The sequence below is a fragment of the Pinus tabuliformis genome, chromosome 3_1, assembly GCF_031772625.1.
Source record: "Pinus tabuliformis cultivar Carrire ecotype Pingquan chromosome 3_1, CPIR1, whole genome shotgun sequence".
NCBI classification, from domain to species: domain Eukaryota; kingdom Viridiplantae; phylum Streptophyta; class Pinopsida; order Pinales; family Pinaceae; genus Pinus; species Pinus tabuliformis.
The window spans coordinates 710,058,913-710,084,447 of NC_142301.1; the positions used below are offsets into that span (position 1 = coordinate 710,058,913).

Sequence of the window (25,535 nt, forward strand, 5' to 3'; positions counted from 1 at the left end):
CCGGTCGGGTACCTGTCAAATAAAGTAAACTTCCAATCATAGATCTGTAGGTTGGTTGATGTACTGCTGCAGATTCATCATTTGCACTGAGGCTACATCCTGTGACCATGGGTGTACATACTGGTTTTGCATCTTCCATACCATATTTCTTCAAAATCTGTTTGAGATACTTGGTTTGAGATAAAAAGATTCCTCCTTCTTTTTTTTGGATTTGCAAACCAAGGAAATATGTCAGTTCTCCTAGCAAGGACATTTCAAATTCTTTCTGCATGACCAAGGCAAAGCTTTGACTCATAGCTTCTTCATTGCTCCCAAAAATAATGTCATCTACATACACAACAAGTATTAACAATTTGTCATTTTCAACTTTTATATAAAGATTGCTATCTGCTGATCCTTTTGAAAAGCCTTGTTGATGAAGATATTTGTCCAAACGGTAGTACCAAGCCCTTGGAGCTTGTTTGAGACCATAGAGAGCCTTTTTCAATCTGCATACAAGATTTGGATCATTTCCAAGAATGAACCCATCTGGCTGTTCAATGTACACTTCTTCTTCCAAGTCTCCATTCAGAAAGGCTGATTTCACGTCCATTTGAAATACTTTGAAGTTTTGAAAACTTGAGAGAGCAAGGAACATTCGGATGGCCTCAAGTCTTGCAACAGGAGCAAAGGTTTCTTCAAAGTCTATTCCTTCTTGTTGCGCATACCCTTTACAAACAAGTCTGGCTTTGTTTCTAATTACTTCTCCATTTTCATTCAATTTATTTTTGAAGACCCATTTTGTTCCGATAACATTCTTATCTTTTGGTCTAGGAACCAGCTCCCAAGTGTTGTTCTTTTCGATCTGCTCAAGTTCTTCATCCATTGCTTTCACCCAACATTCATCTTTGCATGCCTCTTTCACATTTTGTGGTTCAGTAGAGGAGAGTAATGCCAAATAGCTTGAAGCTTCTGCAACTGTTCTTCTTGTTTGTACACCTGCTTCTTTCTGCCCCATAATCTGAGATTCTGGATGATTCTTCTGAACATATCTGGATGGAGTCTTTTCTTCTATTCTTGTTTGCTCTTCTGGTTCTTCTTGAGGTTCTTCTTCTTCATCATTCTGTTGTTGGGGGTAGCCTTCATCTTCTTCGATGTCTTCATGATGTACTTGCCTAGGAATGTATCCCTTCTCATCAACCACTACATCAATGCTGTCAACAATTCTGCCAAGTCTTTTATTGTAGCATTTGTATGCTTTGCTATGTGGAGAGTAACCAAGAAGAATGCCTTCATCTGCTCTAGGTTCAAGTTTGCCAAGCTGCTCATCAGTATTCTTGATATAGCATTTGCTCCCAAAGATTTTGAAGTGCTTTACCGAAGGAGTCCTACCACTCCAGAGCTCATGAGGAGTTTGAGTGCTGTTCACCCAGACATTTGTTTTGTTAAGAATAACAACCGCAGCATGTGCAGCTTCACCCCAGAAAGTTGCAGGAGTTCCTGACTCATCAAGCATAGCACGAGCCATTTGTTGGACTGTTCTGTTCATTCTTTCCACAACTCCATTTTGTTGAGGAGTTTTTCCTGTAGAGAATTCTCTTCTTATCCCATGTTCTTCACAGAGATCGAAAAATTCATTTGAAGTAAATTCCCCACCTCTGTCGGATCTGAGGCACTTAATTTTGTGACCTGATTCATTTTCAACCAAGGCTTTGAAGGATTTGAATTTTTCGAATGCTTCATCTTTGTGCTTCATAAGTCCTAACCAGACAAACCTGGAGAAATCGTCAATGAATAATATCAAGTATTCTTCTCCTCGAGGTGTTCTTTTCCTGAAAGGACCGCATGTATCTGTATGTACTAGCTCAAGAGGCATGCTAGCTGATCCTTCTTTCTCTGGAAAGTTAGTTCTGGTTTGTTTTCCAAACTGACATGATTTGCATATGGTGTTGTCAGGAATTTTGATATCTGGAAGATCGCGAACTGCCTGATATTTGCATGCTTTCCTTATTTGTGAAAAGCTTAGATGTCCCAACCTCCGATGCCATAACCAGTGCTCATCATCCTTGCTCAGATAGCATTGTTGTTGTCCTTCTTCAAATATGTATAGATTATTTGGAGTTCTTTTGCCTTTGATCACTGTTTTACCTGTATCAAGATCACGAACAAGACATCCATTTGATCTGAATATAACCTCGGTTCTTTGATCACACATCTGGCTGACACTTAGAAGATTATGCTTCAATCCATCAACATACAAAACATTTCCAGCCTTGACCTTTTCTTTTAACTGAGCAATGCCTTTTCCTTTTATAGTTGCAGGAGTATCATTTCCAAAAGAGACTTTCTTTCCCTTTTCTAGAGCAGAATAAGACTCAAGTTTTTCTTTATCACCTGTCATATGCTTCGAACATCCACTGTCAATGTACCATAGATTTTCCTGTCCCTCTGCATAAAATGCTATCCCACATCTTTCTGTTTGAGGTTCCTTTATTCTCCATGTTTTGGTGCTTGAGGCTTGTTCCTTTTTCTGCTGAAACCTGCTCCTGCATTCAGAGTCTTCATGACCAAAGTTATTGCAAATAGAACATTCAACTTCATTTTCAAGAACCGAAAAGTTGTTATAGGTCCTTTTTGTAATCCCCGTCATACTTCTTTGTTTTTGAGCTTCCCTAGTCATGATCGTTTTATATGCAACACATTGAGCTGCTTTGTGACCAAAGTTATGGCAAGAAAAGCATTGTCCATTGAAGAAACTTCTGCGGTTATCGAATCTACCAGCCAATTGATTGTAATTTCTATTGTCATCTATTCTTGAACCAAATTGAGAAGATTTTACCTGTGGCTGGTTGTAGCTTTTGTTCACCCTTAAGATGGATTGCCCCTGATAGTTTCTGTTTGTAATTCGTCCCTGCTTTACCTGATTATCTTCATTGTGCTTTTGCTCATTTCTTCTTGCTGCATCAAGATAACTTTTTGAGGTGGATGCTTGAGAAGTTTCTCCATTATAGCCCAGACCTGTCTTGTTTAGTGGAGACCGCTGCACATTGATAATCTCATCCAAAGTTTCAGATCCTTTGACAAACTTAAGATTAATAGCTTTTGTTTTCTCAATCTCTTTTCTAAGACCAACAATTTCACCTTCTAATTTTTCAAGATGTTTTTCCTTTTCATCAATTTGAAATTGTAGAGTATCAATGATCATATTCTTTTCTTCTATACATCTCTTGAGTCTAGTAATTTCATCATAAAGGTTATCCACATCTATAGCATCCATATAATCATCATCTTCAAATGCCATTAACAACTTATATTCATTACCTCGTTCATCTTCATCACTGTTTGATAGACCATCACTATCTTCATGAGTGTAGTAGCTTTTCTTATTTGCATTCTGTTTCTTGTTCCATCTAGCAGGTTCCTTTCCTTTATCCTTATAAGGACATTTTGAAGCATAATGACCTACTCTTCCACAAGCAAAGCATTTAAAAGGTAACTTACCTCTGAACCTTCCAGAACCCCTTTGAAGATTTCTGACAAAATTTGATTCTTCTTCTTCTTCTGGGACGTGGCTTGCTTCATAATAATCTCCTTTGCCTGATGCCTTGAAAGCAGCTTCTCTTCTGTCTGATGGACCTCCCTTTCTCATTTCATAAGCAGTTAGAATTCCATGTAGCTGAGACATAGTAAGAATTCGTAGATTTTCCTTTTCTTCTATTGCAGATACTTTAGATTCAAACTGGGAGACAATGATCTTAGAACCTTTTCAACCACAATAGCCTCTTTTATTTCTTCACCCAAATTTTTCATACAATTAACAACCTCATCTACCCGAAGAAAATAGTTAGCCACACTTTCATCATTATACATCTTGAGAGTCTCATACTGAATTCTGAGAGTTTGAAGTTTAGCACGTTTTACCTGTTCATCTCCTTCATAGCTCGTGACAATTTTGTCCCATATCTCTTTTGTGGATTTATAGTGCATTACCTTCATGAATTCTGATTGGGATATACATCCTAATAGAGTACTGACTGCTTTCGCATTTGTTTCATACTTCTTTTTCTCGGCTGCATCTGTAGGAGTAGCTGAAGGAAAAGCGTAGCCTGTCTCTACGATGTCCCAAACTTCTGTACCAAGAGATTGAAGATAGGCAGTAACTCTTACCTTCCAATAATTGAAGTTTGTCCCATCAAAAACCGGTGGCCTGATTGATGCTTCTCTCTCGTAGTTGCTCATGATGAACGATCTACCTTCAAGCGATCAAGCTTCTCTGAAGGACCTGCTCTGATACCAATTGTTGGAAATAATACTGAGAGGGGGGGTGAATCAGTGTTATCTAACTCTTTTAATAAATCTTCCTTATTAGTTCCTTGAATTATTTTTGCATGTCAGTACCATAAAATAATGAACATGAACAAAGAAAACAGATAGTCACACCAAAGAACACAAGATGTAAGGTGGAAACCCAATGTGGGTGAAAACCACCTGCTGCAATATGTCTCTATCTTCTTTCAAATTAGAAACTCCTTTTACAATGGTTATGTACTGGTGCAGTCATTTACCAGTACGCAGGCTGCAACCTGCAGAGAGCTACAACTCTCTCTCTCGTTTTCCAGTCTCTCCTGGAAGGGAGCTACAACCCCCTACTTCTTTTCTTACAAGGACCACTTTTCATAAATTTTCAAACTGGATCCATAAGCATCAAATGATCATCAAGTATAAGAGAATCACCCAGTCAACTGTAGTAACCATATCAACAATAATAGGACCAAACCCAGAACACAGCAATGATAAACAAAGATTTTAAGAGAAGTAAGCAGCTTCACCCATGTACTGCCTGCTTACAGTACGCACCCTGCTCAACTGCTCGCCTGCTTACGTACGCACCCTGCTCAACTGCTCGCCTGCTTATGTACGCACCCTGCTCAACTGCTCGCCTGCTTACATACGCACTGTATCCATTGAACCGCCTGCGGACCTCCGCACCTGCAACCCTTCTGTGCCTGCGTACCAACGCACCTGAAACGCTTCGTTCCTGTGTATGTACGCACTTTTCTTTCACTGTACCTGCGTACCTTCGGGCATAGATGATTTCAAGACTTCAGAAATAACCCAGACAGTCAGATCTACAGATCTGAACATGCGCCGAAGAGATCTCAATCCATCAGTAGATTCGCCTTATTTAGATCTAGACATACTCCCAAGAGATCATAATATTTCAGATCTAGCCCTCATAAGATATTCAACCCAAAAAACATGCATAAGCCAAATGATCTCCTTTGCTTTATATAGGAAAGCTCTTCCTTAAATCATGGATTAATACCACGGGCCGACACCATAATAACACAAAACCGTCGGCTAAATACCAAAGGTTAAACATAAGAAACCCCATGTGTGCTTTTCTCTGCCTTGAAATGTGTGCACTGGGGGTACGCACCTCCTAAACGGCTGACCTGCGTATCAGGCCGCGGTCCCTTCACGGTGTACCTATGGGTACGCACTTTCTGAACTAATCTCCTGCGTACTTCTTAATTTTCAACATATTGAGAGCCTTGCCATGGGTGTTGCCATCAAGTACAACATCTGTAACATATAGCCATACCAGAAACATAATGCCAACATGAAATAATCATAACACTTGGGTGTTAGACCTGATACTCACCCTCAGTTCTTTGAACTCCACAACCAAGTGTCGAAAGTACATCAGAGCCCCCGGTATCATAACTTTTCTTCAAATGCAATTATGAGGGAGTTACTAAAACTCCAACCTTTGAAGTTCCGACCTCCGAGATGACTTCATGCTGATGTCATCAACTCCATGCAGCATCTCCTTAATGGTGACATGTGTCACCTATATTTTCCCTATTAGGCTGCCTAATTTTTTCGAATCTGACTACCACGTGTCCAGAGTATAACCACATCATATTGACGGCATCTGCCTCATCATCCCTTGAGGACCAATCAACTGCCACCATGTGTCTTGTCTTGAGGAGATAGAAAGGGTCCCTCAAATCTTTGGTTTTGTAGAAATTTCCTTTGTAATTATTATTCTTCACATCCTCAATGCTTCTAAAAGAATTGAATTCATAATAACTTATGCGGTTCCGAAAACCCGATGTTACGAACATCCAAGGTTTTTCTTCCCTCATGCCATTTCGTTTTCCCTTTTTTTAAAATAAATTGTTGAGGTCCCAAGGCTCTGAGGTTCTAAAATGCCGCGATGTTTCCTATCTTGCCAAGGTTCCGACGTGCCCAAGCTACCAAAATTTGGCTCTGATATGACCTCTTCTCTGAGGTTTCGATATGCCTTCTTATGCCATCTACTTCGTCCTTCAATATGACCTGCTCAGTCCTACAAATATCGAGTCTTGATGCTCTTAGCCTTCCGATATCGGGCCTTTCGAAATTCATCACTCTATGCTTTTTGTTCCTGAGGTTCCAAATCTCTAAGGACTTGATTTTCTGACCTCTGATATTTCACTTTCTGAATCTCTGAACTACCGACCTACTCCGATATTTTGGGTTGTGAAATCTCTTGGGTTTGAAATTCAACATACCTTGGACTTAAGACCCTAACTTCGACAGTCAATAACTTTTGATACAGGAGACCATTTATGGACTTCCACATATCATTGGAAATTTATTTCAGAGCACTAAGCGTCTGTCTTATTTCCAAGAGTATATGAGCTGATATCTTTGGGATAAATCTCCTCTAAAGTATGGGACTCCCAACCACCATAGTCTTCTTTTTATGGCTTCTCTAGTAAGCCTACTACTATGGTGATTCTCTACCACAGACTGCAGCAACCATAGGACTCCCCCTAATATTGACACATTAAGCACAAGCACATCAATGCTAACCAAATTACCATCTCAGTTAGGATAGGGAACATCAAATCCAACATCTGCTGCCACAAACTATCATACTAGTCTAGTTGACATTAATGCCAATACTCTTTCCAACTATCAAACAATACCAAATACCCAACACAACTCCCTAGCATGATTTTTGACATCAATCCCAACACACTTGTAGCTACTATCCATCAAGACAATGCCAATTTTCCAACAATCTCCCCCTTTGGCATTGATGGAAACACCTCAACCTCATCTTCACTTTGATGGCCACTTCACATGTTGCTTCCACACTTCTCCTAGCATAAGCCACCAATGGATTTCTCTCCTCTGCATGGGCCATCAAAACTTCTCCAATAATTCTCTCCCCCTTTGAGATCAATGGAAAAGGGCTACAAGCTGTCGTTTTATTCTCCATGCAATCATTAGCTATCAATGACCAAGGATCTAGCTACTAATGTGCATTCTTCTCTACATATTTCTCTTCAAGGATTGATCGCTGCTTCTGCTCTATAAACTGGACATTATGTGATATGCTCCCCCTGAACATATGCTTCCTCTGATTTTCTAGAACACCTTATGACTGACTGATGGTTCAATACTCCTCTTTCCAATTCATCTTTTGTATTAGTTTAAAGAAAATTGATACCAATTAAACTACTCATGGTATTGTTTCTACTGCAAATACCAATCATTAGTGATGCATTTCAACTTACTCTTCACTGTGTCTGCTGCTTCATCCTCTATACTCACTTCTCCTGAGCATCTCAATCACTTTTTTTTCACTTGAGATCATACCCCAAAACATGGACCGTTGCTTAAACAATACCAATTTCACTAAGAAATAGATACATATTGGAAGTTGTACCAGGAAACCTCTTATAACACTTTCTCAAAAATAAATGTCCACTTACACACAAAGGCTACTCCATATGGACCTAGACCCTCAATTTTCATAGTGATACCAATTGAAGACTAAGGGACTTTAAAGTTTATGCCAATTGTGTTTCATGAACACAAGGTTGTTAGGGATAATCAAACTCACAACTTAAATGAAATAAGGGTATTTCACCCAATATGCAAACCTTTAATTTCCTAATCAATATTTCTTCTTGAGGCTGATAATCATTTCTTGCTACTTCTTACTAAAGCAACTCCCCCTTATCCAATTCTCGCTAATCTCTTGCATTCTCTTCCTTGCATCTGCATGGGGACTGATCCTATGGACCTAACATAACTGTGGGCTTCCTGTCATTCCACACTTCTGCTGTAGCCCATATTCTTTTCTCACAACATAAAGTGTTGTTGTGTATTCCCCTAAACTCATGATGGTTTCACTCCTCCTTTCTCTTCAATGTTAATATATTTGAAATAAGAAAATACATTATTGTAATCAAAATGGGGCTCAGACATGCCTTCGTTATTCAGATGCATCTCACTTGTATGAGATTTTATGCCCACACCTGACTTATTTGGACTCCTTTGAGGCCATTCTCTTCTTTTAATGAAGAGAAACATAGGATCTACTCTCCCTGAGTAGATCATCCTCCTTCTTCATTTAAAAATTCTTTGGTCGAGCCCTGATAGAAGCATTACTTTTCATCTTCTTCTTTTCCCATGTTTTGGATTTCTCTTGGATGCGCATGGATAGAGGAAACTTCTCCTTCAATTCCTCTTTCTTAACCCAAATCTTCCTGCTACCTTTCTTCCTTACAAAGGGGTCCACCACAAGAGTAAGAGGATCATTCTTCCTGGTTTTATTTTGATATCTTCCTCCTCTTTTCAGCTTGATCTTTTGAAACTGAGTGCTGAAAAAAAATTTGTATTCCTCACCTCCATTGTTTCTTCTTGTATTCAAATCTCGATTTTTTACATTTTCATGCATATGCTAGGAAGCATTCCATTACTTCTCATATATGCAACGTACTCTCTTGTGCCCAATATTGCTACAATTGTAGCATTCGATTGGGCTTAAGAATGGAGCAAAGGAATTAGTATCATTGACAACAGTCTTTTCAATTCTTCTTTCACCACCAACATGCCTTCTCCTAGCCTCTTTACACATCCTTGGGTTGCTGCTACCCAACACATATTGTTTCCTTGCTTGTCGTCTACAATCTATGGCTTTATGTCCAAAATTGTTGCAAGAAAAACAATAACCATGAAATTAATTTTGAGGAATGAAGATACCTATTCTTTGAGGGCTTTGTCCTTGAGGATGAAAGGACCTATGTTGTTTCTTAATGTGCCTTTCATGACAGTTTGTGTTGCTCCCTTGCACTCTTTCATGCAATTTTCTAGCTCTCTTTTGTTGCTTTACTTCTTGTTGTTTTCCTTGTTGCTGGAGTTCAAGAACTTATATTCCTATGTTGTTGTTAGAACCTCGAGTTGATTTTTACTAGGAAGTTGACCCTTCATCCTTCGCAATCTTGGAGCTTGGTTTTTCTTTAAATACCAAACTAGCCTTGATCAGAGGAGATCTTTTCTTGACAAGCATCTCATCCATGACTTTCATGCTCTCCACACGCTTCTGATATTGAGGCAACTCTTTATTTGACTTTACTAAGTCATGTCTCAATGAGTCTACTTCACTTTGTAGTCTCTCACAATAAGCTTCTCTATCATTTAGCTAACTAGTTAACATGCTACTCAGCCTACTAGCCTCTTCTTGTTGAGAATTTAGATCAAATATTGTTTTGCTCAAATTCTCATTCTCAAGCTCATACTCGTGCAACTTCTCCTTTTACTTGATATTTTCCTCTGATAGGTCCTTAATCTCCTTTAGAGCAGAGATCAACTTTTTTCTAAAATAGATCCTTTCATTCAGATCCTTCTCTTCACTATCAGAGGTGCTAGCTGAGTCACCACAGAGATCTAAACCCATCTCTATTTCCATGGAGTTTTCCACAAGTCTAAGGTGTATTCCATCTTCACCACTTTCAGTGATACCCCTATTATCTTCACAGGATATACTCTCTTCTCCTTTATAGGATCCCTCATTTTCTATTTCTAGTAAAGTGGGTCTCTCTTCATTACTACTACTAGATGTATGACAATATTTATCTTCAAGTGATTCACATGAACATCTAGATAATGAATGACCTATTTCTTTACATTCATCACAAAGAGATAGTTACCTTCTAAGCAACATGGTCTCCCTTTTGAGACTTCTTCATCATCAACCTTGGAGTGAAGATGAACAATCTCCTCACACGAAGAAATATCTTCAATATTTTGAGCATCTTTCCTTTTATATTCCTTCTCCTTTTTCTTCCTTCTCTTCTTATCACAATAAGCTACATGTTCTGGTTCATTACTTGAGCAACAGGGTTCCTCAACCTCTTTTTGAGCCACATGGATATCTCCTCCATACAACCATTGTAGTTTCTCCATCACTTCCTTTTCTTACTCATAATGCCTCACTTTATCATCATCTAGCTTAGATAGTCCTTTCATGATAATCTTCTGGGCTTCTTCATTCTACTCACTCTTTTCTCCATTCAATACAAAGCTCCATACTTCAACATCCAAAGTCATTAAATAGGTTTCCATTATAACCTTCCAGAACACGTACTTTGATCCATTTAAGAATGGAACACCTTCTGTTAGTGAAGTTTCATTAGCCATTGTTTCCCTTTGATCTACCTTCTAGCGATTAAGCTATTCCTGAAGGAACTTGGATCTGTTACCAATTTTTGGAAAAAATGTTAATACTGGGGGGGGGGGGGGGGGGGGTAAATCAATATTAATGCTAATTTTAACTTTTTATGCCAATTTATTTTTCATTCAAACTTGGCATCCATTATATGATAGAAACCTTTAACCAACCATAACAACAACCATATAAATCAACACAAGCATACACATCATGAGCAACAAACACATGAGTCACAAAGGTTTTACGTGGAAACCCTTCAAGAAAAAACCACCAAAGCTTGTTGTTGTTATTGATGTAAAATAGGATCACCTACTCTATTACATCAATCTATTTGTGAGCCACCACTCATAGGAAGCACCAACTCCCTCCTTTTGTAGACACCTGTCCAGCTTACTAGAAGCACCATGTGAAGGACCAACTTCATTTATTTGTTGCAAAAAGCAACTGGTAGCTCCTTAGATTTATGAAATCACCAACTTGTAGGAGGCACCAACCTCTAAGCCTTCTCAAGCACCCACTAGAGATGCAAGCACCAAATTCTTGTATGAAAGCTCTAACCCACACTCAAAAGAAACTCAATGTTCACTATAATTGGTAGCGACTCTTCTTGTTCTTAGCTCTATTCTCTGTCCTCATCTAACTTTGCTAATTCTGTAGAAGCCTACTATTCTGTTCAATAGCAACCACTCACACAACTCTCTTAATAATTTTCCCACTCTGTAGCAACTTACTCATCTAGGATCTCCACTCACAACCCTCTGCTCTCAACACATACAATCAACACTGGACCTTTCACACAACACACAAGCTCTCTCTCGCATGACATCTCACAACAACACAATATCTCTCTCTCTCGGGGTCTCTTTAATATGCTTAGGCACTTTCAACCTTTCTCTATAGACTAGGCTCACTCAACCTTTCCTCAGCAATGCATTGACACTCATAGAGTTCTCCACACTTAGCGCATAGGCCACTATGTTGTATTCCCCCCGTTGCTCAACTGCACTCATTTATTTTTTTCCTTTGCTACACTCTAGTCAATGTTGCCTTTGTTGCCCACACTTTGTCATTCACTCTGCCCGAGTGTACCTCTACATGCCTTCTACATCCTAATTTTTTTTCTAACATGACCACTACTACCTCATTAACCATTGAGAATGGGCATCTAAGTACTTCTCCATACTAAGAAATAAATCCTCAGTCCACTTGCACATTCAATGAGGCTCTCCATGCTTATTCATGGTTCTCTGAGCTTGAATGTACCCTAGGATGGCTTCTCTGCAATTCACTTAATTGATTGAGGCATGTCTCAGCTCATGACAAGCCCCAAAATTCAACCTGTGCAACCATGGTCCTCTCTGTCATGGTCTCTTGCCTACAACAGTCGCCATTAACTCAGTCGACCCTTGATAATTACTATTTACTCCTGTGACCAACCTCACTATGTACACATTTACTCTGTTGTCGACCGATTCATCCTTTAACACCTTTGTTCTACACTCTCGGAGCTCCACTCACCGTATCTTTTATTATAATTACCTTTCGAAATCACGAGCTTCTGATTTTACCTTTAGCCCCTTTTTCTCAACTCCTTGTTTTGCACCATGGGACCGAGAGTTGTGACTAGCAGCTTAGCTCTTAAGTGCTAAGGCATTCATATCCTATCGGGGGTCTATCGTCCTTTATTGACTGCTCTCCACCCTTGGTTTCTTTAGTATCCTCAACCAAGCGCTACCACATTGGAGATCCATGTATCGAGACTTCCTCTTAATTCAATTTCGGAGGAGTTCTGAAATTCTGACCTTCGAAATACTCATAGCACTTGGGTGCTAGACCTGATCCTCATCCTTGATTATTTGAAATCCACGACCAAGTGTGAACACGACATTATAGCCCCTGGTATCAGAACTTTTCTTCAAATACAATTACGAGGGAGTTACGAAAAATCCAACCTCTGAAGTTTCGACCTCTGAGATGACATCATGTTGATGTCATCAACTCCATGTGGTATCTCCTTAGTGGTGACACATGTCACCTAGATTTTCCCTATTAGGCCACCCAATTTTTTCAAATTTGACTGCCACATGTCCATAGTAGAACCACGTCATGCTGACGACATTTGCCTCATCAACCCCTAAGGACCAATCAATTCTCCCCATGTGTCATGTCTTGAGGAGATAGAAAGGGCCCCTCAGATCTTTGGTTTTGCAACAATTTCATTTGTAATTCTTATTCTTTGCATCCCCGGTGATTTTTAGAGAATTTCATTCGTAAGAACTTACAAGGTTCTGAAAACCTGATGTTCAAAACTTCCAAGGTTCTTCTTTCCTCATGCCATTTCAGGTCCCCTTTTTTTAAATAAACTACCGATGTCCCAAGTCTCTGAGGTTCTAAAATGCTACCAGGTGTCCTATCTTGTCGAAGTTCCGACATGTCCAAGCTACCGAAAATTGGCTCTGATATGGCCTATGCTTTGAGGTTCTGAAATAATTCTATGTGTCCTGGCTTTCCAAGGTTCCAACGTGCCCAAGCTACCAAAATTTGGATCTGATATGACTTATATTTAGAGGTTCCAATAGGCCTTCCTGTGCCATCTACTCCGTCCTCTGATATGACCTACTCAATCCTTCCTATATCGGGTCCCGATGCTTTGAGCCTTCCTATATCAGGCCTTATGAAATTCATCTCCCTATGTTTTGTGATCTCGAGGTTCCAAATCTATGAGGTTCCAATTTTCCAACCTCTAATATTTCTCCTTCCAAATTTTTTCCTACTGCAGTATTCACCCTTCTAATTTCCGAAATTCAATTTGCCTTGGACATTAAGACCCTAACTTCGGTAGTCAATAACTTTTGATTTAGAAGGCCATTTTTGGACTTCCACATATCATTGGAAATATCTTTTAGAGCACTAACCAACATTCCTAGTTCCAAGAGTACATGAGTTGGTGTCTTTGGGTAGAATCTCCTCCAAATTCTAAGACTCCCAACCACCATAGTCTTCTTTTTATGGCTTCTCCAGTAAGCCTACTACTCTGTTGTTTCTCTACCACAGACTGAAACAACCATAGGACTCCACCTAAGTTTGACACATCAAGCACAAGCACATCAATTCTAGCCCAATTACCATCTTAGTTAGGATAGGGGACATCAAAGCCAACATCTGTTGCCACAAACTATCATATTGGTCCAGTCAAGATTACTGCCAACACCCTTGCGAACTGTCATACAATATAACTCGCCCAAGACATCTCCTAAGCATGATTGTTGACATCAATGCCAACATGCTTGCAACTACTAGCCATCCAGACAATGTCAAATGTCCAACATAAATCACATTTTCATTATGTGAACCATCCTCTTAGACAAGAACCATTGCGATGGTACCTTCTAAAGCAACTAAGTATAAAATGTAATCTTGATGGTAACCTGGGGGGTGTAGCAATGATGTGTGGATTAACACATTTTTCAACACATCAAGTGCTTTGTGTGTGGTCTTTAAAAGTTGACAAAAAACTTTAGTAAGATTAGTGTAATTAGGAAGGAAACAACATAAATTTTTTTCCTTCTCTTGCAAACTTTGGAGTTGGCATAAAGTAGAAGGAGGTGGAAGATTTAGAATAACCTCATCCTTCAAGGGATCAACTTGGATTCCTTTCTTGGATAGGATGAAACTTAAAAGAAATTGGGATTCCACACAAAAAACACATTTATGCATATTCAATCAAATATTGTAATGTCGACAATGGAGGAAAATGGCTCATAAATGTGTCGGGTGATCTTGACGTTGCATAGAATGTGAATATAAATCGTCAAGATAGGGTTGTACGATATGCTTAATGTCATGAAACACATAGGACATAGTTCATTGAAAAGTGGCAACAACATTCTTAATTTCAAAAGGAATCTTTCAATAAGCAAAGGTCCCCCAAGGACAAATAAAAGTGGTTTTGTGTTGATTCGATGGTAGTATATCAATCTAATTATAGCCAAAAAATCAATCCATGAAGGAGAAAATTTCACTAACAACACAATCATTGATAACCTTGTCGATAAAATGGGTTGGATAATTATATTTAGGAGAAGGCTTTGTATATCCCTATAATCAATTCATAAGTGGATCATACCATGTTTCTTGTTGACTAGAACAATGAAACCCAGTCGATCAAAGGTATAGGGTAAATAAAACTTGCTTTAAGAATTATTTCAAATTCAGCTTTGATAGTAGTGGGTTTTCATCGGTGAATTGGAAGAAGCTTTTATCAAACATGATTAACATTAGGATGTGTCTTAATTTTTTGAACGACAATTTGTGGATCGATACTAGTAATTTCTTCATAGGACCAAGAAAAATATCACAGAAATATTTCAATAGGGTCGTAGAGGTTCGCAATTCTTTAGGAGAACATGAGGCACCTATATGAACGTTTTCCATGATCCCATATTTTATTGAGATATCAATCACTATGGCTACTAATATATTCCCTAAAAACCCTTCATATGTTGGCATTGTTGTCATTGATGCAAAAGGAGAAAAGGAGCAACAAGAAGTGTGGTCACCATATGTGTGTGAGAAGGTGATGTACACAGAGATACATTGCTTGTTGACAACACTACAAAGGAGAAACAAAGTATAATGGCACAGTTAATGTATGCATAGTTGAACATGTATTTTTGATGGCATGCTTGTATTGATGCAAGTATTGTTATGCTTTGGAGGTGAAGGAGAACAACTTGTTAGACCTTGCTTTCATATGTTGTTATTACATGTTGATCTAATTGCATGTTGATGATGTTTCATATATTTTTATGGAAAAGGAGCAGCAATGTAAGATGGAAAAGGGTGTCATGGTTTTCTTGGAGTTCTTATGTTACACATTTGTGTTGGTTACCTATGCTTGTTGGTTGCTGATGAAAAAATATTGCAAAGTTTTTTGTGACGCAAGGCAAAGGAAAAGGTATAAGGCACAAAAAAAGGAAAATGCACGAAGAATATTGTTATGCTTGTGATGTTGTGATGTTATAGTTGTTGGTGTATTGCTAATGTATGTTACAAAGAATGTGGTTGCTATGCTTGCCGATTTAATCATTACAGGTGGTTGAAAAAAATATTTGGTGAAGCATTTATTTTATTTTAATATTCAAAATATGAAAATGTGTGAAATGAATGAGTAGAATGCAAATAGACAAGTCTTTTCACTTCATATTCATGTTTGGAATACCAAAAACCATCAAATTTTATTTACAAAAATATGTGAGGTTGGAAATTTGCATTTTTAGAGAGTTAGAGAATGTGAGAGTTGAATGAATTATTGTCCATTAGTTGGAAAATATAGAGAAGATGTGAAGCAAGTTTGAAGTGAAGAAGGAGAAAAAACTAAGATGGAGGTATGTAGATTTATACACCAAGTAAACCAACATATTATTTATTTTGTGTTTCGGGGGATTTTAGTCTCCTTTCAATCTGTAGCTCGATAAAGAATAGGTTGGAGTCTGTTGAGGTAGGATACTCCTATGTGTTGTAGCCTACAAAAAAATTGTGGGAGTCGGAGCTTCCTTGCAAGTTGAATTTTACAGAGTTGAGGTAGAAGCCTCCTGTAGGTTGGAGCCTATGGAAAATTAGATGTAATAAGCGATTAGGAGTTTTCCTTTGCATCATAAAAATAACAAATTCATTGTTTTCTCCCTTTATGGGTTTCCACTTATATCTAGTGTTCACATGTGATGATCTTGTATTATGATTGTATGTTGTCATGAAAGTTGTTATGCTAAGATTTACATTTTATATGTTGTTTACATATTAAATATGTTGTTTGTAAGGTGTATTCTACTCATTTAATATTTAATTTAACCATTGAAAAGTAATCAAAATTTAATGGTCATGAATGTACTAAACAAATTCACAACACACCCCCCCCCCCGTCTTAGTTTAGTTATTTTTCCAGCAATTGGTATCAGAGTCGGTTCCTTATGCAACAACCTAACAGTTGGAAGGTAGACCTGGTTGATTTTGGCTTATCATAGTGTACTTATGCTAAGTGAAAAAAACTTTCATGAATGGAGAGATAAGGTAAAAATAGAACTAGTAGCTTATGGATTTGGTGTATGGAAGCTTGTATGCGATGGATATAGTAAAGATGATTCCCCCTCTACTAAAGAAAAATAGTGGAATGTTGAGGCAAAATGGGAAATGTATAGAAATATTCATAATAAGGGTTTTGATACAGTAACAGATTTAAATTCTACAAAATAAATATGGGATAGATTGTGGCTCATGCATGAAGGAGATACTAGTAGGTGTAATACAAAAAGGAGAAGAGAAATAATAATAAGAAAAAGGCATCTAAAAAAGAAAGCGATCAATCAAATTAGACAGGTATTTTTCTAATGTTAATGTACATGATTCTCATGAAGAAAATATAGATGAACATTAAGCCAAGACTGACTCGGCCTTAGCTAAAATAAAAAAACTTGCAAATGAGAGATGAGATCAAAAGAAGTTTTTAGTAGTAAACTGAAGGAGAGTGAAGAAAAATTATGAAAGATCAGAGGTTGAGATTATTTCAGCCAGAAGTGAAATAGATGAAAATAATAGACTGTATAAAAATATACAAGATGAGATTGCCTCCATGAAGAACTCAGATAAGGAAACCATTAAATAGAATACAACAATATCAAAATGTCCTACAATAGAAGAAGCAAACAAAAACAAGAAGCAACATCAAAATCCAAAGAATGTGGTGAAGAAAAGGTTCTTTACAAGAAGATCATTTTCTCCTGGAGATGAATTGAGCAAATTCGGAAGATCCCAAAGGAGATTCTTTACTCAAAAGATATCAAGTGTTTTTCTTTCCATGAACTTGGACATGTAGTAATAGAGTGTAAGAGAAGAAAACAAGTACTAAACAACAAAAGATGCAACAATCAAGAAGGTTCCCTCAAGCAAGCAAATAGAAAAGACAACCATAACCAGGTACACAAATCATTTCTTTGGTTCTTGTTATTTGAGTAATACACAAATCATTTCTTTGGTTCTTGTTATTTGGACATAAATCATTTGAATGCAAAATGTATGCAAAGAAAAAATTGAACACAAGAATAAACACACCATTTCCTCCATTTCTTAGACATATAAGGTGTTATTTTTGTAACAATCTTGGCCACAAATCTAAAGAATGCAAGTTGGTTTGTATCCTAACGAAGTTTAGACAGAAGATGGAGGCAAGAACAAATAGACCAAACAATGAGACAAAAGGAAAGGCAGACAACAAAAGGTGACCTACAAAAGTATGGAACAAAAAGAAAAAGGAGTAACCTCTGACTTCAATGAAAAAGTGAAGTCAGCATAGTCTCATGGGGAGTTGCTAAAAAAATCGGATTTTGTCAGTGTTAGAGAAGTCGTTGTCAAATTTGAAGTCTCTATAATCATGCGAGCAACAACAAAAGAAGATTAGAATGACAGATAAGTCATTTTTTCCTCCTATATAGGTAGAAAAAAATGAGTTAGTTTGTCCTCGTGACTACCATTACTCAATTGAATAATTTCTTGGCTCATATTGAAGAGTGATAATAAAATAGAAGATCCTTGCACACAAGCAATTGAAATTTGAGAAGTTGGAAAAAGAACTCAGGCATGGTGGTATTTGGGAAGAAGGAGTCCTTCATAGAAAGCAACTATGATGCTTTATAATCATTGTTTTGAAAGATACTTGAGCGGCAGGAGAGGGAAAGCATGAACTCACTATGATTTGTGTGGAAATAGTGAAAGTATTTATAATTTGGAGTATTTATTCTGCAAGTTAAGGTACTCAATTGATATATAGACCTATGGGTGACAAAGTCAAAATGAATGGAAATGAAAGTATGAATCATGAAGATTTGGATGGGAAATTCAATTCTATGAGTATCCCTAATCATATTATCCTAGAAGCAAAAAAAAACTAGAATCTTGAAGTCTCATGAACTAAAGAATTTGAAATTTATAGAGAGATTTACAGAGAAAAATAATCCGTTGGAGAATCAAAAAGTTCAAACACATAGGCCCTTGAAATTTTGGAGGGTACTAAGAGGGGAAATATATCTATGGTTCTTATTTCTACAACATTTATAACACTATGTTTTTGTCTTTGCTCCTTCTTCATTTATGGTACTATGCCTATTCAACATACATTATAGTAGAAAGGTAATATCTTTTTTATTTGGTCTTTGGATACGCATGTGGCCACTATGGGTTGAGAAATTAAATGGATCAAAGATTATATTTGTTGGAGAACATGTTCCTACTAGGGAGCATGTTTTTTTCTTGCAGACTAACATACCGAAGTAGATTGTTTGTACATATGGGACCTTGCTTTGTGTAAAGGTCAGTTGGGTTACATTAAGTGCATCCTCAAGAGAAGTGTCCATAATGCACCAACTTTTGGTTGGGGTTTCCACATTCTTGAGTTCATTCTGGCTGAAATAAAATGGGAAGTAGATGAGCCAGTCATAGATTCAATGCTCTTAACATTCAAGGACCTACAAGATGCAGTTTGGATTATTTTCTTCCCAGTGGGAAGTGACTTCATAGAACACCAAGGAAGAAGGTAACAAGAATGAAAAATAATAATATAACTCATATGAAACGAGGAGAAGAAAGGGATCGTATGTTTATACTAAATTTAATTTTGTTGAGGGTGAGTGAAATATGCTAAATGAAATATTTCTATAAGACCATAAGGAAGGGAAGTGATATAAGAGATGCAAAACTGGAGAACTCTATTATCATCTTCTATTAATAATGATCTTCCATATTACACAATACAAATAAGGATGGAAACTACAGGAATAAAGAAACTGCAAATTTCAAACACTAGTCACGCACATCATGAAGAATGTCAAATCAAAATCCAGAGCATAAAATCAAGAAGACCTATGGGCATAACAAAACAAAGAGAAAATATGTTTAAAATATTCATGTTAGTAACCTTGCAGCCACAACAATTGAAGTTGCTACATTTTCTCAACAATATAACGTTATCGGATGGGCACCAAGGAATTTAACCAGGCTAATTCAGATAATGCAAGTAGAAAATACATGTGAACATTTACTACTACTGTATAAGTAGAGATAAAAATGTAGGGATAAAACTATTGCAGAGGTAAAACACAAGATGCAGAAAATGACGACCCAAAGGGACTTGAGCAACCAGGAGAGTTCATATATGTAAGACAACATGTATGAATAGAGTATCTAATAAAATTTCTCAGGAAAAGGTAACACAAATAATATTATATGATGGGGATGAAAAAGATGACAAATGACCGAGAGGCAAAGTAGTCAGGTAAGTAATCAAAACTTCAGAGAAATGCTAGAGGAATAATGACAAGTCAAAAACATTGGAATGACAATCATGCTAGGTTGACAAAGGAATGCTAGAGGTTGAATAAGTTATAATGTTAGAGGGTGACTAAGAAATCAATTGGACATATCTTTCATTATGAATGTGGTGCATTGTACGCCTAAAATGGTGTTGGTTGTGCATTTTTGAAGGTTATTGAGGCAATGCCAATCAAATTTTATAAGGAAAAAGGATGTGCTAGAAGTATCTATGTGCTAATGCTAGGCCACTGCAAAATGCCATATGATTACTTATTTCATTACATCAACCTCATTTGCACAAGAAAAAGGAAATCTGAACATTTGTTATCACTTTGAACACACGTTGATCAAATTTTGTACATTTGAATAACACGACGCACCATATGTAGGTTGATACCACCGTGGCATATATTATACAACCGTTCGCAGGATTATATTATTCAAGTGCCACAATATACATAATTCCACTGTGTTTTAATGCAATGATATATATTATACCACTGCCTTTATATTATTTGACGGTCCTATATATTGATGATTGTGTTAATGCACAACATTATAATGTTATGGTGCATTATAAATATCATCAACATTATATTGGTAGTGTTATACAGTGTGAGCATTATATTGGTGGCACACACCTATTGGCAGTGTTATACAATGGTGTATTGGGAGTGTTATATAGTGGTGTATTGGAAGCGTAGCTTTACATATTTATTATTACTCTGTTATATATATTATAAGGCGTTGATGTTATTGTTACATTAGTATTGTTGTGTTATAAATTGGCATACATTGATACATTGATATATCCTTTCATACAATTTTTGTCGATGTCGCATTATATATATTCATGTTAATTTTTCTTAGGGCTATATTTTTCTTTGTTGTTGATAATTGTATTTTTATACTTTTTATTATTTACATATGCATTCACCCCATAACATCATCACATTGTTAGCAATTATGTAGAAAGAACGATATCATCAACAACACAACGGAACTATAAAAGGAACATTAGAAGAAAAGAATGCACAAATAGAGACACCATGATTTGGTTGGAGACTAGGGAAAAATACCACAAGGGGAAAATCCTAGAATTAAATTCTTTGTCTTATATTATATATTTATCAATTGTTCAACTAAGATAAAAAGTACATCCATAGTGAGATATACAAACATGATTGTAAAATAATTATATCATCCATCCATGCAGGCCATACCATCGAGCCATGCAGGCCATACCAAGTGGGTGCTACGAGCCATACCAATCAAGCACTATGGGCCATACCAATCAAGCACTACAGGCCATACCAATCAGACATTGTGGGACATAGCAAATTGGGACTATAGGTCATACCAACTGTTAGCGCTGGAATCTACCTTAGGCTGAAGGAAGGCAAGACTCAAGGCCACATCAAACCAAGCTTAGCCTCGTAGCTAGCCCTACGAGGATAGGAGAGGGCTCTCTCTGGGTCTATCTCGACAAAAGGTCTTCAAAGGAGCTGAGATAACTTATAATGGATATTGATTTTAGGCTAGTAAATGGATAGGTAGGTTTGATTTAAAAAAAATTTGGGGTTTTGTTGGAGAAAAGGGAAAAAACAAATTTGGGCTCGGGGATGAGACCAGATCTTTGCAGAATTCGATTTGGGGCAAGGTAGGTAGTAGCTTTAATGCTTTTTGATCATCTGTATGGATGGATCAGAATGACAAGGAGCTAAAAAGGGCAAGGGGAAACAAGGATCCTCTCCAGACTGATGAAAACATATAAAACTAAACAAATTTAAAGGCAGAGCATTGAAATCAATGGATTCAACCTCACTTACTCATTCATTTAGTTTTAGAAGAAAAAGAAGGGAATGGAATACATTAAAACATTAAATAACTTACAAATAATTGAGAGAACACACCATCAAAACTGAAAACCACATGAATCCCAACAGGTGCTGCAAAACCTCTGATCTTTCCTTAGCCAAAATGCAGAAGATATGTACAATAGTGTGCCAAAACTTTCCCAATAGTCCAACCTTTGCTACTGACTGAAAATATACATAACATAGACCATGCCAACCTATCTCCTAGCCTCTAGGGGTCAAGCTCCTCCTTCTAGGAGAAGTTTGAACTAATTCCAAACATAGAGCTGAAAACTAGGCATCCAAACAACCTGCCTCTAAAAGAAGGGAAACTGATTCATTACATTAAATTTTTTCTATTTTGTGAATGAATCATCTAGAATAGGTAAATAAGTGCCAAAGTTACATCATATACATCAAATTACATCAAGATAAGTCACATACTACATCAGAAGGTGAAACTGGTGAAAACTGGCCGAATTCCTGAGCTGGAAGATGAAAATTTGACCAAAAATATATATGCGCCGCGCGCATAAGCTCTATGCATCGCGCGCCTTTCAGCCTACTTTGGGGCACTTCCCGACATTGAAATCAAGCTCACAATAGCTGGTTGGAAAGCCCTGGATGTCTGCTATCCAGCCCAAGTGGAATTTCCCAATTTGGAGCTCATTTGCCCCTTCAAAATTTCATTCTCCCACAAGTACTTCCTGTTGATGCAAAAGGTGGCAGAAAGGTGATTTTCATGGTGTTTTTGACCCTTTTGATCATCCAGAACTTGATGAAATTCCTTGGCCATACTAGAGCATGCATAACTTACCATGACAAATCCAAAACTATAAAGTTTTCCTCCAGCAAGTGTCCCAATCATAAGCGCGCGCGTCGACGCACTACGCGTTGGGCTGAAAAATCTGTTTTGCAAGCCAAAAATTTCAAAATGACAAAAATTTCTCCGAATTTGCTCAAATTCAGAGCGAAGACCCTCCATCATGTATCATGCTCAGCCACCGAAGCCTCAGCCAAAATCCGAAGTGGATTAGGCCTCTTTCACCGTTTTAGTGCTATGCTCAACCTCCTTTTCAAAATCTTTATTTTTGCTTTGCCGACGTGCATGCGAGCCCAATAGTGATGTTTCATATGACGGAGCATGTCTTTGTCTCTATTGGCCTTCGCCAACAACTCCTCCAGATGTCGATTGATTTTCTCAAGCCAAAATTTCCGCTCAAAAGGTGTCAAATCGCCAGGTCTTTTTCGGGCCAACTTTCGGTCTTCACGGATTTGTCGTAGCTCTATAAGTGTGTGCTGGTCCTCTAGCTGCTTATTGCGTTGCTCCAAATATTTGATCAGACATTCTGCCTTCAGCAACTTCTCATTCAAGCTGTCAATCTCAGCCTTCTACTTTTGGATGACCTCTTTCAGTTTCAAGCCAGGATAGCTCCCATCCACATCACTGAGTGTAACATCAATATCATGGCCTCCTAATGGGCTCTCCTCATGCATCGGCCTCTTGCCTCTGTCCTGAACCTGTACCTGTGCTGAAGAAGAAGGCAAGACCCCTTCCATGCCATGTGGAGATAGTACTCGTCGTGTAGCTGCAAATAAGGCCCCGTGGCCTCGCTGGTATGTCACATACACTGGAGCACTAATATGCTCGGTCTCAGGAATGTCAAACTGATGTGAAGGCTCTCCCTCATCATGAACTACCTCGGGAGGCAGCTGTAGCACTGTGAAGAAGTCATGGGAGATGAAATCCTCCCAAGTAATGCCCTGCTGTGTGAGCTGTTGTACCACAATGATTTTGATCAGCGCGTAATGATATATACTTCTATGCTGCTATGCTGGGGTCTTCCTCTGTACAAGATATGTCATCCTCTCTATATTGCGATACATGAAGTATGGAATGCTCATCATACGTACCCTCGTGAAATGCATCAACAAACGAATATGGTACGTATAGAGGCGCGAGAATCTGCCCTCACAACTGAAATATCGAATGATAAGCTTCATCAAGGGTGCAAACTCATCCTTTAGAAATCTGAATGGAAATACCCTGCTTAGCTACCTTATAAACCCAGGTTTGATGTATGGCTCATAGTAGAATTTATCTAGCTGTTGTCTTTTGTTCCATTCCTCTCCTACATTTGGTATTCCGGTGGCCTGAGCAATGGTTTCTGGTGACAGAATGAAATCTACTCCGGCAAGATTTACATGGCCATCATGTAAGTGTAGAACAAATAGACAAGCTAGCTCATGATGATGTTGAGTTTGTGAAATCAGATCACAATAGTGGTAACATGACTAATAGCGAAATTAATCCATTGCAAGCGAGCAAGCATGCAATTGAGCCAAAGAAGTAGGTTCCTCCCTGAGATGCTTACCACTTTTTCCACTTTTATGAGACCTCCGTGGTACATTAATTTCTGTTGTGGAATCACTGTCATACTCCTGTTCATAAACTGAATCCATCTCTGACATTGTGCTGAAATCAGACTGTTTGCAAAATGTATGCTGATATAGGTATAGTGAAGGCAAAAATTTCAGTGTATGCTTTACTCCTCAAATGTGTCACATGTGTATCAAAGTATCATAGGAAAGCCATAATGAGAATAGTTTTGTCAAATGAGTTTGCCAAAAAAAACAGTGTGAAAATGACAAAGGCCGTAATAATGACAGCAGTGATGTAATGGCAAAGAGAGGGCGTGAGGCCAAGGTTAATAATGAGCATGAACACCACTGAAAATAGATGACACAGGCATATATTAACCCACACAGTCCCTAAGAAGTTTTTGGCTTCATTTGCTTCAAACCCTAAGAAGTGAATTTGGAAATCAACATAGGGTTTTACATTTCACACTTTTTTCTCCACATTCAACACACCATAATCATGTCTAAAATTCACTGAGCAATCATAAAGGACCTACTTGCAAGTAGTTGGAGGCAATCTAGCATGAATCTGGATGAAGGAGCAAAAATTTTTGGCTCTGAATTTGTATGCGTAGCGCGCATGTAATTTTGCACAGGCCGGTGAAGCCCAGTGCGTAGCGCGCTCCCAATGTTTAGCGTGCCTTCTCTGTGCGTAGCGCACACTTCCCCTTCAACTCCACAACTTCGAAACTCTTCCAATTTGTCTTCAACACTCTAACTTGGTTTTGCTTTAGGAAATTTGGGAAAATGATTTGTTTTCCATGCTTTATATGGGTTGCAAAATATCTCATAAACCATAACCCATTTTTATAATGTTTGGCTTTTGGCACTTTATCATTTAATGCAATTCTGTCTTTGGCTTTTCACTTCTTTTTTTTTTTGAATCTTGGACTGATGAAATGTCTTGATTTTTTGCAGTTATTTTGGCATTTGGCTTTGGCAAACATCAGAGGCTTTCTGTGAAACTTCTTATGTTAAAACAAATACATCAATATTACACAAACTAGATTTGACAGTTTCCAATTCAAAACAAAGTTTTGAACTAAAAATGTCTTCAAATGTTTTTGGGAATAAAAATATGAAATGGGAAACTTTCAAAACCAACCTCATGGCCTGCGAGATTTTATCACATGTATCCAAAGACTTGAAACCCTAGACTCTAGGACTAAGACTTTTTAACGAAAATAATCATTTGTGACCGTGATGACATGACTTGAACTTCAACGATTTTTGAGGAATTTTAATTAGACCTGCAGGTACAAGCATGAGGAAAGACAAGATGACCAGACCCTCTCGTCAGTCAATGGCATGCCCCTAGCGAAATGCAACGAAGTGGAATGAGTGAGACACCTAAGAATGATATGCAAAAAAGCGAACAGATCTCTGACGGAGGGCTGTAAGGA

The 25,535-nt window shown here is 37.8% G+C and overlaps 1 pseudogene; it reads left to right on the plus strand.

Moving 5' to 3' along the window:
• The first annotated feature begins 18,321 nt into the window (after window positions 1-18,321).
• LOC149189184 (putative 1-acyl-sn-glycerol-3-phosphate acyltransferase 4 pseudogene) lies at window positions 18,322-19,083 on the plus strand (annotated as a pseudogene).
• The last annotated feature ends 6,452 nt before the right edge of the window (window positions 19,084-25,535 follow it).